We start from the raw sequence: 13775 nt of genomic DNA, 5'->3' as shown, positions 1-13775 counted from the left end.
AAATGAAAAAGGGCCAGCAACAAGCTAAAGGTAAAGAAAAATACACAAATGATTTATTTGGCAAAGAAAATTAAATGGCACATTTATAAGGCACAAAACACATTATTAATCAAACAAGTAGCACAAAAATGTATTAAGCAAATGAAAGGCACAAACCAAATTATTACATGAAATGTGTGAAACCACAATATTTTATAAAACTAGCAAAAACTATTCATATGGAGCTCAGAATTATCTTTGGTTTGCATAAACATGTTTAAAGTAAAACAGGCACAAGAAAAGTATAATGAGCATGATAAGAGATTAAAAAGGCAGAATAAGTACAATACAATGGCAAATTAAGCTTAAAGAGCAATGCAACTGCATGTTTTTTAATAAAAGACTGTGTTTGGGCACAAACTATTATTTTGCATTAATGAAGCTATTCAAAGTATAACTAGATTTGTTCGAAGTAGAGTGTGTGCAAAGTGTTTGCAGATTGTGCACTTTATTACAGTGCAATTATTTCAAAAAGTTTGCTGTGCGCAAAAAATAGTTATATTGAAAAATGCAAAGTACAGTCATTTCGAAAAGTTTCTTGTGCTGTGTGCATTTATTTATAGAAAGCTGCATTTCAGAGTGTTTCTTACATTATACAGAGTTATTTCGCAAAGTACAGCCATTTTGAAGGGTTCTTGTGCTGTGTACAGTTTATTTGCAAAGTGCATTCATCTTGAAGTGTTTCTTACTAAGCTTTTTCCATTGTGTACAGTTTATTTGCAAAGTACAGTCATTTAGAAGTGTTTCTTACACTGATAAGGAGTGGTTTCATAAAGTACAGTGATTTCAAAGTAAAGTACAGTGATTTTAGTGTGTTCTTGTGCTACGGAGACTTATTTGGCAAAGTGCAGTTATTTCAAAGAGTTTGTTGTGCTATTGGGCATAATTACAAGTTCTGGCATAAAGTTCTGCTATATTTTATATATTTATATTTATGTGTGTATGTTCGTACATAATTTCAAGCACCTTCATTACTGTATTGATATGGTAGAGGCATTTCGCAGACCAAGTCCACTTGTGTTTCATCATAACATAGCAGTGAATTGAAGAGTATTCGAGCAGGAATACGGTATTTTCCTAAATGCAGCTTTTTCTGACAAAGATGCATGCATGAGGGCATTCATTTTGCTTAACTTTGCTGGGTCAGAAACCACTGAGAGAGAGTTCATTTGTATATGCACCAGAAGTATATGCAGGAGAAGGGGAAAACCATCATACTGTATTACCGTCTGAATCAAGAGAGGACCTCAAGTGCTTAAAACATAACTTTAGAGAAATGTGCAACCCCCAGACAAATGTTACATTAGAGAGGCACTTATTTTATACAAGAGACCAAAAGCCATGTGAAACATTTGCAGCTTATATCACTGAATTGAGAAATAAACCAAAACATGCAGATTTGGTGACTTGGAAGATGAGTTAATAAAAGACAGGCTTGTGTGTGGTGTTAATAGTGCTGCAGTGAGAAAGATTTTGCTTCATGGCAGTGATTTAACATAATGCCATAAAAATTTGTCAAATCCATTAGCTCACAGAAAGGCACACAAGTATGCTTGTAAGTGATAAGAGCATGGTTTTAGCAGCCTCTAGAGCAAACGTAGACAGCATGCAACATGTGGCAAGCAGAAACAGGCCTAAGCACATGGCAGCTGCAACCCCTGTAAATGTGGCAAGGAGAACCCTGAGCTTTCTAGCAAGTTCCAAGACTAGCTTAGTAAAAAGAGAATGCTCAGTATAGTATAAGAATGAGTCAACAAAACCCAATCAAGTCTAATTGTTAACTATCATAATTGTGGAGCCAACCATAGGTCTAAAAGACAGAAGTGCTTTGCATTTCGCCAGCAATGCCACAAGTGTAAAAAATGGAATCATTTTCAAAAGTTTTGCAAATCAAGCAAACCTCATTCAGTTATTAAGAATGGTCACTCAAAAAAGCTAGTTGATCATATAGAAAGCTGCAACCCTACTTTCTATGTAGATGGTGTATCAGTGGTGGGAGAAACGGTTAATGCAGTTGATTTGTTGGCAAAGAATGAAGCATTTTGTACTCCCATGATCAATGGTAAACCCACAGAGCTCAAACTAGACACTGGTTCAAAACATTTGCTAAAGTGAGAGCCAGTGAGCAACTTAATTTGGTCAATTGTGTGAAGCTTGTTGCTTATGGAGTTGAAGAGATTCAAACTAAAGGTTCAGTAATGGTTTCATGCTATTCAGCTGGGAACAATTACAGCTTGAAATGTTATGTAGTCTGAGGACCCGTGGAGTCATTATTTGGTCTCAGAGACAGTTTAAGAATGAAACTGCTTTCTTTTACCAAGAAGTCCATCATGTAGGCACATGTCCCAGTTCCAGCTTCAGTGATACTATTTTCTCAGAGTATGCTGATGTGTTCGATGATAAGCTAGATAAATTCCCAGTTGTGTACTCCATGAAGTTAGACCCAGAGATCAGTCCAGTGATCAGACCAGCAAGGAGAGTTCCAATAGCTATGCAGGACAAAGTCAAGGTCCAGTTAGACAAAATGGTGCAGCAAGATGTGATTTGTCCAGTCACAGAACCAAACAAGTGGGTATCTTCCATGGTAGTTAGTCATAAGAAAAATTCTGATGAAATCAGAGTATGCATTGACTGAAGAGACTTGAACAAGGCATTAAAACTACCTCATTATCCTATGTGTACAGTTGAGGAGATTGCAACTCTCATGCCAAATGCCACTGTTTTTTCTGTCTTAGATGCAAAAGAGTTCATTTTGGCAAGTAATGCTTGATTGCAAATCTTCACTACTGACTACATTCAGTACCCCATTTGGTAGAAAGAGATTTCTCAGCATGCCTTTTGGAATAAATTTCAGTGGGCAATGGAGCAAATTTTTTGGGCTACCTGTGTGCAATAATAGTTGATGATTTACTGGTTGGAGGTAATGGTGAAGCAGAGCATAACAGAAATCTCAGGAAAGTTCTGGACAGAGAGCTTGAAGTGAATTTAAAGCTCAATCCTCTGAAGTACAAATTCAGATTACCAGAAGTTACTTATGTAGGTCATTTATTTACCACTACAGGTTTACGACCAGATCCTTCCAAGCACGCAGGCATTCTTGAGATGCCAGCTCCAGACAATGTCCAAGCCCTACAATGTTTTCTTGGTATGGTTAACAATTTGGGCAAATTTATCCCTAACTTTAGTGAGTTATTAGCATCTTTAAGAGAGCTGCCACACACGAATGTTGCATAGTCATGGTTGAACAACACCAGAGAGCATTTGATAACCTCAAACAACAAATTGCTAGCCTGCCTACATTAAGATACTATGATGCCCACAAACCAGTTCTTTCCTGTGATGCTTCAAAGTTCAGTCTTGGTGCAGTTATTCTTCAAGAAGACAGACCCGTTGCCTCTGCATCTAGAACCCTTACCCAAACTTGAGATGCAGTATGCTCAAATTGAGAAGGAACTTTTGGCAATTGTGTTCTCACATTTGAAGTTCTATGATTACATTTACAGCATAGCTATCCAGACAGAAACTGACCATCAACCTCTAGTCACTATTTTAAGGAAACATATGCATAACACTCCAGCAAGACTACAAATAATGATGCTCAAATTATAAAAGTATAATTTCAAAATGGCCTATACAAAAGACAAACTTCTTTATCTGGCCGATACCTTATCCAGATCACCCAGAAATACCACAGAACAGCTTGATGCAGAAAATTTTGACTTTGATGTAATGAAAGTGTGTAATTTTTCTACCACAAGATCTGATGAGCTGAGAGATCATACACAGACTGATCCAATTTTGCAAAAGCTCAATCATTTCCTCAATGAAGGAGGGCTGTCAAAGCAATGCTGTGTACTGCCAGAAGTGCAACCTTAATTTCCAGACAGAGGTGAGATGGTGATGGAAGATGCTATCATTTGCAAAGGTCCAAAAATTGTTCCTAATTTCTTAAAGCGTGAATACATTCTGATTTTACATCGTGGCCACACAGGTTCTGACTCTACCAACACAAAAAAAAAAGGGTGAGTGGACTAGTATTTTGGCCTTCTCTAGCAGAAGACATTGATAAAGTGCTTTCCTCTTGATCAGAGTGCAACAGTACAAAGCCACATTTGCAAAAAGAGCCACTTCAGCTAAGCCAAATTCCTGAACTACCTTTGTCAACAGTAACAACTGACATACAGTATTTGAGTGGAACAGTCAACATTACTTAGTGTTGGTAGACTCTTATTCGAACTGGTTTAAGATTGATTTGCTACCTACCGTACCATCCAGTGCTGTTATTACTAAGATGAAATGTCATTTCTCAGTCCATGGTAGTCCACACAAAGTTATTTCTGACAACGGTACCCAGTTTACCAGTCAATTACTTCAGAGATTTGCTAATGAGTGGGGCTTTATCCATGATACTAGCAGTTCTGAATATCCTCAGTCAAATGGCATTGCTGAATGTCCAGTACGGAGTGCAAACAATTATTGTTAAGGTCAAAGCATGACAACCAACTGCTCAGAGACTTCTATCTAGGCAAACCAGAACAACCTTGCCTATCAGCTCTAGTTTGTTGGTGCCTAATGCTAAAAACAACAGAGTGATCAAAGCCCAACATTTTAAGAAGCTTTCTTCTCAGAAGGCCAGGTATGATAAAAGGATCAGATTTCTTCATCCATTAAAAGAAGGATAGACAGTGAGGGTGCAAATGGCGAAAGACTTTGATCAAATTGGTGAAGTGAGCAGTATATCTACTGAGCCGAGATCCTACTTAGTGTAATCTGAGGGTATAAAGTACAGGAGAAACCAGACATCTTCCTGTATCAGAAATAATATTGCAGCATTGTACCTGTGATACAGACTGTAGATCTTAGAGCAACCCAGACAATGTTCATACCGAAGAGCATGTCACAGTATCCATTCTCGTTCCTGATGATGTCCCCAAAGTTGAACATTCCATGAAGACAGTCCCCATTGCTAGATCCAATTCTGACTTTTATGTTACATGATCAGGTCGTATTTCCAGACCTAGTGTAAAATACACAGCAACTTGGACATAATTGTTTTATATGATATATGTGCTTAATTTTGTATGATTGCATGTCAAATAACTACTTCTGTATAACTGCACGTCAAAAGATCATTTCTGTAAATTGCATGTCATTGAATACTGTCATTCCAAATATGGACTATTTCTCAAACAGAGAGGATGTAGATCAGAGCATGTGTATGTACCTTTAGGAAGCATTTCCAGATGTAGCACATGCATATAAATACTGAGCAGGTAGCAGTGCCATTTTGAGAAAACAGCCAGAGTGTTAACATGTAGGAGTGTGGTAGACATTCTGTTTGTAAGTTTATTTAACTTTAAATTACAAAGCCACATTTCTGATGTGTTTGTGTGTAATAAAGCTGTTTGAACTGAACCCGCAAATGTTCGTCTGTTTTATCCTGACCTGAATGAGTGACAGATAGATAGATATGCATATATATATATATATATATATATATATATATATATATATATATACATATATGAAGATATTTACTTGTCCAGTATTTATGTACATCACCTTTCATGGTCACTTTAAAATAAACATATGAACACTGTCTGATTTCTTGCATATATTTTGTTAAACTGTACCACGCAGGTAAGAATAACTCATATTCGGTCAGATGTTCTCTTTGAAGTAAAGTACTGCTTTATGTTTATAACTAGTTATAGTGTTCCTTATAATCATGAAAAGACACCACATAGTCTACCAGAATAAGTAAGCATTAACGCATGACATGGTGCTGGCAGTTTAGTGTTAAACACATGCCTAGGTACATGGTAAGGCACAAGGATGGAGGACTGCTTTCCTTCAACATCTAGGAGTGCAATTGGCACAAAACAACAAACATCCCGAAAGTTTCAAATTACTTGTCAACCTTAATTACTTCTATAGATAAAATCATCTACATGCTTTGCGATATCATTTCACATTAAAATTTCCAGCAATATTCATACATGTAAAGTTAACATTTACTGGTTAAAAAAAAAAAAAAAAAAAAAAAAAAAAGAGTCCCTTTAACAGATGGTTTCAACATTCAGAATAGGAACACTTTTTTCTGGTAGAGTCATATAATTTAGCATTGTTTGCTTGATTGTTTTGATAGCTGGTTAATATTGTGACTCAGATCTAAGGAACCATAATGTAGCTTTCTGGCATGGTTGACCATTTATAACTTCTTTGCTGTTCTTATATCTCATCTTCACACTCTGTACCTTAATGAATCAACTTATTCTCACATTAGTTGGATGGATGCTACATAAATAAAAATTAAAGCAATGCTTCAAATTAAAGAAGGCAGATTTATTGCTTTTTTTAAGTCATTTGCTACATTTGTGGAAGTGTTTCCTATACTAGGAAAATTTTCTATAGTTGCAAAAAAAAAAATAGCTGAGCCACTGCTAAACTCAATTAATTGTATGTATGCAATGCATTTTGCATTAAATATAAATATGTGATTATGGGTTTTATAAGGCTTAAATCAGTGTTTTTTTGCCATATGATGAGTGGCGCCAGTATGGATGATCCATTTGAGCTCAAACTGGTCCTTGCCAGGTGCAATGGATTGAGTGGCCTGCTAGTGGCTGATGTAGGAAACCTCTCCATGTTTTTTAAAATGTTTACATTGTTCTTAACCACCACGTAAAGTTGAATTTGTTCTGTTGCACTCTGTTTTACAACAGGTCACCATGTAGTACTGCGCTACATTCAGATCTAAATAGTACTGATGTGTTTTATTCCGTTTGACAACAGGATAGTGACGTGGTAATAATTTAGATTTACATTGTAAAGAGTACAGCTCAAGCTGAGTTTTAGTGGATTACTATCCAATGGTCGAGTCACAAGTGATCAAATGTATATAGATGAAGACCATAATACTAGATAATGTAAATATTGAGTCACGTATGAGCAAAAGCAGCATCACCAGTTCCACTATTAATCTGCACAAACATGTTCACACAAATGCTTTTCTCTTGCATCTGTATTGCAGTAGATCATAACTGAAACATCCTCACAGAAAATGTTCATACAGTGCATATACCAATAAATCATTGTGCGCACAACAGCAGGAAAGGTACAATTATTGTGCACCACGATTACACATACACTCCTGCTATGTCTTTGTTAATATTAAAGGCTTTAATGGGTTAATACTTTATAAATTTGTGGTCAACGTCACTGCAGATGTATACTGTGAATAAATGTTATCGGTATTAATCCCTCTCAACATGGATGTCATGATTCATCTCTTGATCTTTGCTCTCAAGGTGAATTTCTTGGCATCCATGTCTCAAATACGTTTTAAGCAGGCGATCATCGGCAACCCGTTCATAATCTGCTATATCTGTAATATCATATTTCACTACAGATACTAATGGAAAACATTTGCACAAACACATTTGTGTGAACTTAGTGCAATAGTTCATGCTACTTATACTCAAATACAATTCAATATTTAAGTTATTCAGTGTTAAAGAGTTTGACTATATGCATTCAATGATCCTCATCATAACCATCAGCTAGTTACCTAGCATATATATATATATATATATATATCTGTTCATAGGTAAGTACTAGGCTAGCTGTCATTGTGGGTCATTTTAAGCCTAGCCAGAATAAATCCCTGTACTTTGTGTTTTGTGAAGTTAACATATTCCGAATTACACCAACTTCCAATCTAGATATAGATATTTATTATGAATCTTCAGGGTAAGCATGTACTTGCCTCAGTGGCTGGGGTGATGGATGAAAAAGGTCCTGAGCCCACCTATACCGTTAGCAAAGACAAATAAATAAATTAATTAATAATATCTGATTAATACATATCATCCCAGCATCACCAGATGAGACTCTTGGTATGTTCTTTTTCACTGAAAACCTTTGGAAGGACTGTCATTCCATGGGTAGCAGGAATGTAATGTGCTCCTCCACATATTGCAGTGTGAGGAGGACAATGTCTTTATTTATCCTCAATAATGAAGAATGCAGTGTGCCTAGTGTGTCACCTACAGGCTACCAGAATGTCTTTGTAACTAGGGTGCACTGTACAGCCATGATGACCAATGAAATGAGATACTCTGCATTCTATTTTGTTTGAGGTCCACATATATTGCAGATGGTACACGGCATAGTTTTAGCTACTGTATACTCTACATTCCATTTGGTGTGAAGTCTGTAGTTGCACAGATGGAGTGCAGCACAGTCCAACCTACTGTGTATTTTTCATTCCACGTGATGCAAGATCCACATATGTTGCAGATATGCACCATAGACCTTCATATTGTATATGCTACATTTTCTTTGATGCAAAGTCCAAATATGTCACACGTGGTATGCAGCATAGCCTGACCTATTGTTAACTCTGCATTTTATTTGGTGTGAGGTCCACATGTCCACATATTCCCCAGGTTGTATGCAGCACAGCTCTATCTATTATGTACTCTGCAATCCATTTGGTTTGATGTCCACACATATCACAGATAATATGAAGCATAAGCCCTACCTGTTGTATATTCTACATTTCTTTTGTTGTGAAGTTCACAAGTCCATGTATGCTGCAGTTGTTATGCAGCATAATCCTGTTGATTGTGCACTCATCTTTCCTTGTGGTGTGAGGTCCACATGTACTCTGCATTCCATTTGATATGAGGCCTACATATTCCAAAGATGGTACATAGCATAGCCCTACTTACTGTGTATTCCTACTTTGTACACTGCATTTCATTTGGTGTGGGGTCCACATATGCCACAAATGGTATGCAGCATAGCCCTGTCTACTGTGTACTCTACATTCCATTTGTTGTGAGGTCCACATATGCCGCAGATGGTTCGTGTACTGTGCATTCCAGATATCTCACAGATGGCATGCAGCATTGCCCTACCTCCTGTGTACTTTTTAAGGAGCCATTAATCCTTTAACATACTGGGGTCTGGTCCAGAATGATTAGCTTCAGAAGAACCTGGATGAGGGTGCAGCAAATGCACTGAGGTCTATAATCACCAAAGTCTGATGCATTGCAGCTGCTCTATCTATCCTTTTTTATAACTTCCTTCATGAACGATCACTAAGATTTACAGTACACCGCTCCCCATTGTACAAAATGTTTTATGCATTTATATTGTTCAATAGCCATGATCAGCTTACTGAGACTTGATTAGCATTATCCAGTGACCAGTATACTATAGCCTTCTCTTTATTAGCTGTTCTATGCAAAACTTGCACAGCTGTCTAAATATTTGGAACACTGCTGCACAGCTTCTTTTTATGTATATATAAATATAAATACATATGTACTCGGATACACACACACACACACACACACATATATATATATATATATATATATATATATATATATATATACATACATATATTAGTTATTTAATCTGGAGGTAATCTGAATCAGCTATGCTCTTATGAAATGTCATATTTTATTTTACTGGACTGAATGGTGCACTAACTGTACAGCATGAGACACTGACTAATCCTTGGTACTGCCTAATTATTCTGTGAGTGTGGGGGGGTAAACAATGATCACAATTGCAAGTGAACCTGTGATTGTACAAATGAGAGTTGAGGACAAGACTTGAATCATTCCTTCTCAGTTATTCAGCAAAAAGCTAACATTGCTAAATCTTCTACTCCTGCAAGAAAGACAACTGCACACAGTGACTGTGGAAATATATTTCTGTGGTCAGCTGTGAAATATGATTATTTCACTTCAAGACATGGGTAACAGTTCATGGGTACCTTCAGTCTGATCCAGTCAAAAACCACTGAAAAACAATGATCAGATATCACCCAAAGTGTGTAATTTTACTAGTGCAGCACCTGAAGGGTACAATGTGTGTAGTGAGTCACCTGCAGGTTACCAGGATGTATTTGTAACTAGGACTCTAGGTAAACCACACCACTTTATTTGAGTTGTATAAATCTGCATGTGTTTCTTTTTAATACATTGTGTTTTACGGTCTCACATTTATTATTTGGCTTTTCATTAACAGTCCACAAGAAAATCAATAAATGTCCCACGGTGTAAAAATAAACCATTTCTGCATGAGTAAGTAAATAAAATGCTATTATAAAACAATATGTATGTATAACTATTGCTTATTCAATGCACAGCTATAAAAGGAGGAAAAAGCAAATTTATTTTTAATAACATTTTATAGTTTTACAATATGACACCGAGGTAAACTGCAAACTCAAACATGTAAATTGAGAATTACTTTTTTTTTCAGCTTTGTTTATGGTGCTAACAAATCACTTCAGATCACCTGCCTTATTTAATGCACTTCATAAAAGCTGATCACACATTTTGTGTGAACTGTGCAATCAACTAACTCTGAAGCAGAGCCCCTGAAGATGACTCAACATGAACAGGAACTGGGTATCTCACTAACATGTTAGGGAACTAGGTAACGTTTACTATTTGTCATACATAGTAAGGGACTAGGTGACATTTACTATTTGTCATACATGGTAGAGGACTAGGTAACTTTTATTATTAGTCATAGGTTCGTAGGTTCATAGTAGGTAACTAGGTTAATGGCCCTAGGGCCCTTACAATCCTAGCCAAGTTCAACCATTGTTCCCTTAAGGGTCTAGAAATATGGTCTATGTTATAAGCAGACTGCTCTGCAAATTGTAGCATGTTACAGGCCACCCTCACAAACTCAGGAACCTCACATGGCCTTCCTGAAAACACTAGAGGGGATAAATGTATCACCAAACACCATCATACTAGGTGACTTCAATTACCCTAATATAGACTGGGAACACTACTCAAGCCCAAACACCCTAGCCCAAAAGTTCCTGGAATTCATAAACTCAAATGCCATGGAACAACTAGTCACCATCCCCACAAGAGGAGAAAACATACTTGATCTCATCATCACGAACATGGGAGCACAATGTTCAACACCGAAGTATACCCCTCACTGGTGAGATCAGATCACAAACTAATCTCGCTGGAGGTCCTCATCCCACCCCACCTGAAATAAAAAGACCACAGTAAAGAACTTCTCGAAAGCCGACTTCACACTTCTAAAGACTAGTGTGGTCTCCTTTAAGGCCCCGAGCCGACGGAAAACAGTACTCAAGCCGCTGAATCACTTACAAATGCCTTCTACCAGCACCTGCAGGACTGCATGGATAAGGCAATCCCAAGCAAAACAAAGACTCTTTGTACCAAAGGCAAGCGTCCACTCTGGTGGACCCCAGCCATAAACAAACTCTACAACAAAAGGAGGAAGCTACTACAAGATAGAGCAAAATCCTTAAAAGGTAAGACACCCTTGATCACTATAAGTAAAAACTAAGAGCTCTCATAAAATCATCCAAAGCAAATTTTGAGAGAAAAATAGCTAAAGACTCAAAAGACAATCATAAGGCCTTCTTTAGCTATGTTAGAAACCTGGGAGGAAACTCCCAGATATGCTCAGAACTAGTTCAAAATGATGTGAAGATTACTGATCCTACAGACATTGCCAACATACTGGCTGACAGGTTCAGTGCAAACTTCTCCCCCCCCCAAAAGGAGAGATATCTATACCAAGCGATTGCAGCCCCCAAACATCTCCAACGCCCAAGTGAGAACTGCTCTCTCCAAAGCAAAAACACAGCATCCATGGGACCTGATGGTGTCCCCGGCTGTGTGCTCCACGAACTCAACGAGGAATTAAACCCACAGCTAGGACAGCTGTTTAATCATAGTCTTACCTCTGGATACGCACCCAGGAGTGGCACACTGCAACTGTGGTCCCACTTCACAAAGGCGGTGCCTCCACCGACCCTGGAAATTACCGCCCATTAGCTTGACAAGCCTTATCTGCAAAGCCATGGAGAGGATCATAATGGACCTCATAAATAAAGACATAGGAAATTTGCAGACTTTGGATCCATCCCAGTTTGGCTTTGTCAAAGGCAGATCATGCCTTCTAAACTTGGTCGACTTTTTCAAACAGTCACCAAAGCCATTGATGAGGAAAGGCAGTCCATACAGCCTACCTCGATCTGGCGAAGGCCTTTGATACAATACCCCACTCGGGTATCATTGAAAAACTCATCAGCTTAAATGTTAACCCATACATCACAAGATGGGTTGCAAACTGGCTGAGTGACAGAACCCACAGGGTCAGAGTTGCTGGCGCCATGTCAGACTCAAAGCCTGTCACAAGTGGTGTACCACAGGGCTCAGTCCTGGGCCCACTCTTGTTTGGCATCTACTTTTCCAGTACAAGCAAACACAGGAGGGTTATGGCTGACAAAGTTTGCAGATGACTGCAAACTGGGCCATAGTAGAAAACTCTTCTCACTCAGATATCCTTCAGAAGGGTCTCACAGAAACAGATAACTGGTGCCAGAGCCATGGCCTAAAGTTAAATGCCTAAAAATGCATAGTCATACCCTTCGGGAAAAACAAGGTTACCCCTAGCTACCAAATAGGTGGCAATCCACTGAGTACAGAAGAAGTTATCAGGGACCTGGGGACCCAGGTTGATAGTAGTCTGTCATTCGACACCCATGTAGCTAAAGTAGTTAGGAAGACCTTCTACATTGCCCACCTTATCATGAAGGGATTCTCATCTAGATCAAGGGAGGTCATAGTCTCCCTATACTCATCACTCATCAGACCAATGACTGAGTACAATGCCCCATTCGGAATGTATCTGACCCGACACTTGCAGCAGCTGGAGAGGCCACAAAAGTTCCTCACCAAAAGGATAAAGGGTCTCAAACATCTGTCCTATGCTGCCCGACTGAAAGAACTCCAGCTCTATTCAGTCGCTACTGCTTGCTCAGAGGTGACCTTTGCCTAACATACAAGGCCATGTCAAACCCAGATTTGATGAATATGCTTCACCTCAAAACATCTAGATCCGTCAGAGCCACAAGGGCGGGAGACTTAAACCTCGACACGGCTATTAATAGGACGTGCTGGAGGGATAGATTCATCACCCAAAGACTCCCTATGCTGTGGAATAAAATCCCGGTATATGTGAGGCAGAGCACCTCGCTGGCCTTGTTCAAGAGAAATCTTGACCAATGGATGGGAGATCGCAGATATACCCCAGGGATTACCTCAGTGTCACTGCTCAACAGAGGCACAGCAAAATAATGGGTATAGTTCCCCATACTAAAGGGGTGGCGTAAGCCACAAAACTATGGGCTAGGCTTGTAAATGCCCTCGGGCAGATAGCCTAGTATGAACCTATGAACCTATGAACCTATGAAGATGTAAATCACCACTGATTGCCCCTATCCAAGAGGGACACAGGTGAAACCCCTGGGGTAAATTTGCGATTTCCCATCCAATCGTCCAAGTTACACTTAAAAAGGGTTAACAAGGGGCTTTGTTTAACCTGTATTGGAAGTTTATTCCAGAGGAATGGCAACCTCTGGGAGACATATCTGTCTCTCCAGCAAGTCATGTTGATATCACACTCTAGGTTAAGGTCCCTAGAGCGAGTGAATCATGTACCATTAGACTTATGAATATGCAGCATTTCCATTAAGGCAGGATCATAGGTTGTTGTATGCAAACACAGGTTGCCTCTGAGAAGTCTATATGATAGAGAGTATAGTGGCAAGTGATTTCAGTATGTCCACATAAGGCATGTGCTAAAGACTCTGAATTGTCTTTGTGAGGAGCCTTTAAGGTCTCTCCAGTTGCTGCAGGTGCCTGTTTAGG

The 13775-nt window shown here is 38.6% G+C and overlaps 1 protein-coding gene across 1 annotated transcript in view; it reads right to left on the bottom strand.

Annotated features, from left to right (window-relative positions):
* The window catches only part of NDST4 (N-deacetylase and N-sulfotransferase 4), a 2939889-nt gene that overhangs the window by 1832549 nt on the left and 1093565 nt on the right, over positions 1 to 13775 (bottom strand). The window lies entirely within an intron of this gene.

This window comes from Protopterus annectens, chromosome 2.part0, assembly GCF_019279795.1.
Source record: "Protopterus annectens isolate FY-2018-M chromosome 2.part0, PAN1.0, whole genome shotgun sequence".
Classification (NCBI taxonomy): Eukaryota; Metazoa; Chordata; order Ceratodontiformes; family Protopteridae; genus Protopterus; species Protopterus annectens.
The sequence above is the reverse complement of the archived record's forward strand: the minus strand, read 5'-3'. Positions and strand labels throughout refer to the sequence as shown.